This window comes from Salmo salar, chromosome 07 (assembly GCF_965601325.2).
Source record: "Salmo salar chromosome 07, fSalSal1, whole genome shotgun sequence".
NCBI lineage: Eukaryota > Metazoa > Chordata > Actinopteri > Salmoniformes > Salmonidae > Salmo > Salmo salar.
Genome location: NC_138297.1, coordinates 73214237 through 73221396, shown reverse-complemented (window position 1 = coordinate 73221396; position 7160 = coordinate 73214237).

Sequence of the window (7160 nt, the reverse complement as noted above, 5' to 3'; positions counted from 1 at the left end):
TTTATATTCATGTTGGTTCCACTGATTTCAAACAATTAGACAATAGTTGTCCTTATCACGCCTAATTTCTGTGTCTTTAATTATTTCCTGGATTTACAAGCAAAACAACTTGGCTAACATTATGGTTTCTATGTAAACCTGTTCTTAAATGAATAGATCAAACCCTTTCTCTTTGGGAAGTACCAAACGTAACTCCTGTTAACACTTTCACCCTTCTGGGTATAACGTGTGAAGTTCCAATCCTGACGAGTGGACTGAGAAAAATAGAGGGTTTTATATCAGAATTTATGGTCTGGATGACGATGACAGATTTACATGGCGAGGATAGTTAGAAACCTGATGTTTTCTCCTGTCAGATTTACATGGTGAGGAGCGAGGATAGTTAGAAACCTGATGTTTTCTCCTGTCAGATTTACATGGTGAGGATAGTTAGAAACCTGATGTTTTCTCCTGTCAGATTTACATGGTGAGGAGTGAGGATAGTTAGAAACCTGATGTTTTCTCCTGTCAGATTTACATGGTGAGGAGTGAGGATAGTTAGAAACCTGATGTTTTCTCCTGTCAGATTTACATGGTGAGGAGCGAGGATAGTTAGAAACCAGATGTTTTCTCCTGACAGATTTACATAGTAAGAAAAATTAAGCATAAAATCAATGGTTCTAGAGTGAATACAGCAGCTGATGTCAGGATTCCATTCCAGGTCGGCGTCTGTGAGTGTGTCATTGTTGGTAGAACATGAGCTCCGAATTTGCTCCAATTATTAATTATTGGTAGCGCAACCACTACCTCCAAAAGTGTGTGCGTGTGCGTGTGCACGTGCGAAAGAATGTAAGGTATATGTTTGAGTTTGTGCGTGTGAGTGAGTGGCTATACCAGTGTCTTCTTACCTGCTCCTGTATTACTGATGGGTAGATGGACAGTCATCTCTGTTTCCCTATCTCTCTCCCTCTCTCTCCAAGACTGGTGATAGATAGTTGGATATAATTTTTTTCATAAAAACATAGGTCCTTTTTTCTCAATTTCCGCATGACAGGCGTGCCCTATGTAAACTGCCTGTTACTCAGGCCCAGAAGCCAGTATATGAATATGATTGGTACCATTGGATAGAAAGCACTCTGAAGTTTGTAGACATTTTAAAATAATGTATGAGACTATAACACAATAGATATTGTTGGTGAAAATCCAAAGAAAAACCAACCCAGATTTCTTTTTTGTTGAGAGCCAATGCTCATACAATGGAAAGTATAGGGGCATATCCAAATCCAGCTCCCAGATTGCAATTCCTATGGCTTCCACTAGATGTCAACAGTCTTTGTTCAAGGTTTAGGCTTGTTTCTTCCAAAACGAGGAAGAATTTTGAGTTTTAGTACTGGGACACAGACTTGGAAATTCGTGTATGCGCACGCAACGAAGAGGATGGGCACCTGCTAATATCGCTTTCCTATTGAACATACTTCTTTCCAAATGAAATATTATAGTTTATTTACATTTTAGGGTATCTGAGGATTTAATAGAAACATATTTTGACTTGTTTTAAATAAGTCTAGCGGTAGCTTTTTGGATTGATTTCTCTGCATGTTGAAATAGTGGATTACTCAAATCGATGCCGCCAACTAAACTGACTTTTTGGGATATAAAGAAGGATTTTATCAAACAAAACAACACTACATGTTATAGCTGGGACCCTTTGGATGACAAATCAGAGGAAGATTTTCAAAATGTAAGTGAATATTTAATTGCTACTTGTGAGTTTATGAAACCTGTGCTGGTGGAAAAATATTTTGATGTGGGGCGCCGTCCTCAAACAATCGCATGGCATGCTTTTGCTGTAATGGCTACTGTAAATCAGACAGTGCAGTTAGATTAATAGGAATTTAAGCTTGTAACCAATATTAGACACTTGTATGTTCCTAAATGTTTAATATCCATCATTTTTATGATTATGTATTTGAATTGCGCACCCTCCAGTTTCACAGGGATGCCTAGCCTTAAGAAGTTTTAATGAGTAAATTCATTTATTTCATCCTTCCACCAGATCATACTCTGACTGTACAAAACTTTAGGAACACCTTACTAATGTTGAGTTGCACCCGCTTTTGCCATCAGAACAGCCAACAATTGTCGGGCGCAGACTCTACAAGGTATCAAAAGCGTTCCACGGGGATGCCGGCACATGTTGAGTCCAGTGCTTCCCACAGTTGTGTCAAGTTGGCTGAATGTTCTTTGGGTGGTGGACCATTCCTGATACACACGGGAAACTGTTGGGCATGCAAAACCCAGCAGCGATGCAGTTCTTGACACAAACACCTTCTATCACACCCAGTTCAAAGGCACTTAAAAATGTTGTCTTGCCATTCACCCTCTGAATGGCACACATACACAATCCATGTCTATATACATATTTTTAATTTGTTTAACACTTCTTTGGTTACTAAATTATTCCATATGTGTTATTTCAAAGTCTTGATGTCTTCACTATTATTCTACAGTGTAGATAACAGTACAAATAAAATAAAGAATAAAGAAAAACCGATGAACGAGAAGGTGTGTCAACTTTTGACTTGGACTGTATATATATATATATATATATATATATATATATATATACACTGCTCAAAAAAATAAAGGGAACACTTAAACAACACATCCTAGATCTGAATGAAAGAAATAATCTTATTAAATACTTTTTTCTTTACATAGTTGAATGTGCTGACAACAAAATCACACAAAAATAATCAATGGAAATCTAATTTATCAACCCATGGAGGTCTGGATTTGGAGTCACACTCAAAATTAAAGTGGAACACCACACTACAGGCTGATCCAACTTTGATGTAATGTCCTTAAAACAAGTCAAAATGAGGCTCAGTAGTGTGTGTGGTCTCCACATGCCTGTATGGCCTCCCTACAACGCCTGGGCATGCTCCTGATGAGGTAGCGGATGGTCTCCTGAGGGATCTCCTCCCAGACCTGGACTAAAGCATCTGCCAACTCCTGGACAGTCTGTGGGGCAACGTGGCGTTGGTGGATGGAGCGAGACATGATATCCCAGATGTGCTCAATTGGATTCAGGTCTGGGGAATGGGCGGGCCAGTCCATAGCGTCAATGCCTTCCTCTTGCAGGAACTGCTGACACACTCCGGCCACATGAGGTCTAGCATTGTCTTGCATTAGGAGGAACCCAGGGCCAACCGCACCAGCATATGGTCTCACAAAGGGTCTGAAGATCTCATCTCGGTACCTAATGGCAGTCAGGCTACCTCTGGCGAGCACATGGAGGGCTGTGCGGCCCCCCAAAGAAATGCCACCCCACACCTTGACTGACCCACCGCCAAACCGGTCATGCTGGAGGATGTTGCAGGCAGCAGAACGTTCTCCACGGCGTCTCCAGACTCTGTCACGTCTGTCACGTGCTCAGTGTGAACCTGCTTTCATCTGTGAAGAGGACAGTGCGCCAGTGGCGAATTTGCCAATCTTGGTGTTCTCTGGCAAATGCCAAACATCCTGCACGGTGTTGGGCTGTAAGCACAACCCCCACCTGTGGATGTCGGGCCCTCATACCACCCTCATGGAGTCTGTTTCTGACCGTTTGAGCAGACACATGCACATTTGTGGCCTGCTGGAGGTCATTTTGCAGGGCTCTGGCAGTGCTCCTCCTGCTCCTCCTTGCACAAAGGCGGAGGTAGCGGTCCTGCTGCTGGGTTGTTGCCCTCCTACGGCCTCCTCCACGTCTCCTGATGTACTGGCCTGTCTCATGGTAGCGCCTCCATGCTCTGGACACTACGCTGACAGACACAGAAAACCTTCTTGCCACAGCTCGCATTGATGTGCCATCCTGGATGAGCTGCACTACCTGAGCCACTTGTGTGGGTTGTAGACTCCGTCTCATGCTACCACTAGAGTGAAAGCACCGCCAGCATTCAAAAGTGACCAAAACATCAGCCAGGAAGCATAGGAACTGAGAAGTGGTCTGTGGTTTCCACCTGAGAACCATTCCTTTATTGGGGGTGTCTTGCTTATTGCCTATAATTTCCACCTGTTGTGTATTCCATTTGCACAACAGCATGTGAAATTTATTGTCAATCAGTGTTGCTTCCTAAGTGGACAGTTTGATTTCACAGACGTGTGATTGACTTGGAGTTACATTGTGTTGTTTAAGTGTTCCCTTTATTTTTTTGAGCAGTATATATATACACCACACACACACACACACACACACACACACACACACACACACACACACACACACACACACACTCACACACACACCTATACATACATACACTCACATACATACATACACACACATACATACATACATACATACATACACACACACACACACATATACACACATACACACACATACATACATACATACATACATACATACATACATACATACATACATACATACATACATACATACATACATACATACATACATACATACATTTGAAGTCAGAAGTTTGCATACACCTTAGCCAAATACATTTAAACTCAGTTTTTCACAATTCCTGACATGTAATCCAAATACAAATTCCCTGTATTAGATCAGTTAGGATCCCCACTTTATTTTAAGAATGTGAAATGTCAGAATAGTAGTAAAGAGAATAATTTATTTCAGCTTTTATTTCTTTCATCACATTCCCTGTGGGTCAGATTACATACACTCAATTAGTCCTTGGTAGCATTGCCTTTAAATTGTTTAACTTGGGTCAAACTTTTTGGGTGGCCTTCCACAAGCTTCCCACAATGTTGGGTGAATTTTGGCCAATTCCTCCTGACAGAGCTGGTGTAACTGAGTCAGGTTTGTATGCCTCCTTACACGCACATGCTTTTTCAGTTCTACGCATACATTTTCTATGGGATTGAGGTCAGTGATTTGTGATGGCCACTCCAGTACCTTGACTTTGTTGTCCTTAAGCCATTTTGCTAAAACTTTGGAAGTATGCTTGGGGTCATGGTGTTCTTTGGCTTGCAAGCCTCCCCCTTTTTCCTCCAAACATAAAAATGGTCATTATGGACAAACAGTTCTATTTCTGTTTCATCAGACCAGAGGACATTTCTCCCCATGTGCAATTGCAAACCGTAGTCTTGCTTTTTTATGGTGGTTTTGGAGCAATGGCATCTTCCTTGCTGAGTGGCCTTTCAGGTTATGTCGATATAGGACTTGTTTTACTGTGGATATAGATGCTTTTGTACCTGTTTCCTCCAGCATCTTCACAAGGTCCTTTGCTGTTGTTCTGGGATTGATTTGCACTTTTCGCACCAAAGAACGTTCATCTCTAGGAGACAGAACGCATCTCCTTCCTGAGCGGGATGACGGCTGCATGATCCCATGGTGTTTATACTTGCAAACTACTACAGTGAGGGAAAAAAGTATTTGATCAATCAATTTATAACATTTTTGACATGCATTTTTCTGGATTTTTTTGTTGTTATTCTGTCTCTCACTGTTCAAATAAACCAACCATTAAAATTATAGACTGATCATTTCTTTGTCAGTGGGCAAACGTACAAAATCAGCAGGGGATCAAATACTTTTTTCCCTCACTGTGTATATATATATATATATATATATATATATATGGGGAGAACAAGTATTTGATACACTGCCGATTTTGCAGGTTTTCCTACTTACAAAGCATGTAGAGGTCTGTAATTTTTATCATAGGTACACTTCAACTGTGAGAGACGGAATCTAAAACAAAAATCCAGAAAATCACATTGTATGATTTTTAAGTAATTCATTTGCATTTTATTGCATGACATAAGTATTTGATACATCAGAAAAGCAGAACTTAGTATTTGGTACAGAAACCTTTGTTTGCAATTACAGAGATCATATGTTTCCTGTAGTTCTTGACCAGGTTTGCACACACTGCAGCAGGGATTTTGGCCCACTCCTCCATACAGACCTTCTCCAGATCCTTCAGGTTTCGGGGCTGTCGCTAGGCAACACGGACTTTCAGCTCCCTCCAAAGATTTTCTATTGGGTTCAGGTCTGGAGACTGGCTAGGCCACTCCAGGAACTTGAGATGCTTCTTACGGAGCCACTCCTTAGTTGCCCTGGCTGTGTGTTTCGGGTCGTTGTCATGCTGGAAGACCCAGCCACGACCCATCTTCAATGCTCTTTCTGAGGGAAGGAGGTTGTTGGCCAAGATCTCACGATACATGGCCCCATCCATCCTCCCCTCAATATGGTGCAGTCGTCCTGTCCCCTTTGCAGAAAAGCATCCCCAAAAAATGATGTTTCCACCTCCATACTTCACGGTTGGGATGGTGTTCTTAGGGTTGTACTCATCCTTCTTCTTTCTCCAAACACGGCGAGAGGAGTTTAGACCAAAAAACTATATTTTTGTCTCATCAGACCACATGACCTTCTCCCATTCCTCTTCTGGATCATGCAGATGGTCATTGGCAAACTTCAGACGGGCCTGGACATGCGCTGGCTTGAGCAGGGGGACCTTGCGTGAGCTGCAGGATTTTAATCCATGACGGCGTATTGTGTTACTAATGGTTTTCTTTGAGACTGTGGTCGCAGCTCTCTTCAGGTCATTGACCAGGTCCTGCCATGTATTTCTGGGCTGATCCCTCACCTTCCTCATGATCATTGATGCCCCACGAGGTGAGATCTTGCATGGAGCCCCAGACCGAGGGTGATTGACCGTCATCTTGAACTTCTTCCATTTTCTAACAGTTGTTGCCTTCTCACCAAGCTGCTTGCCTATTGTCCTGTAGTCCATCCCAGCCTTGTGCAGCTCTACAATTTTATCCCTGATGTCCTTACACAGCTCTCTGTTCTTGGCCATTGTGGAGAGGTTGGAGTCTGTTTGATTGAGTGTGTGGACAGGTGTCTTTTAAACACGTAATGAGTTCAAACAGGTGCAGTTAATACAGGTAATGAGTGGAGAACAGGAGGGCTTCTTAACCTCTCTCGGGTATGTGGGACGAAATCGTCCCACCTAGTCAACAGCCAGTGGAATCGAGTGGCGCGATATTCAAAAACCTTAAAAATGCTATAACTTCAATTTCTCAAACATATGACTATTTTACACCATTTTAAAGACTCCCGTTAATCTAACCACATTGTCCGATTTCAAAAAGGCTTTACAACGAAAGCAAAACATTAGATTATGTCAGGAGAGTACCCAGCC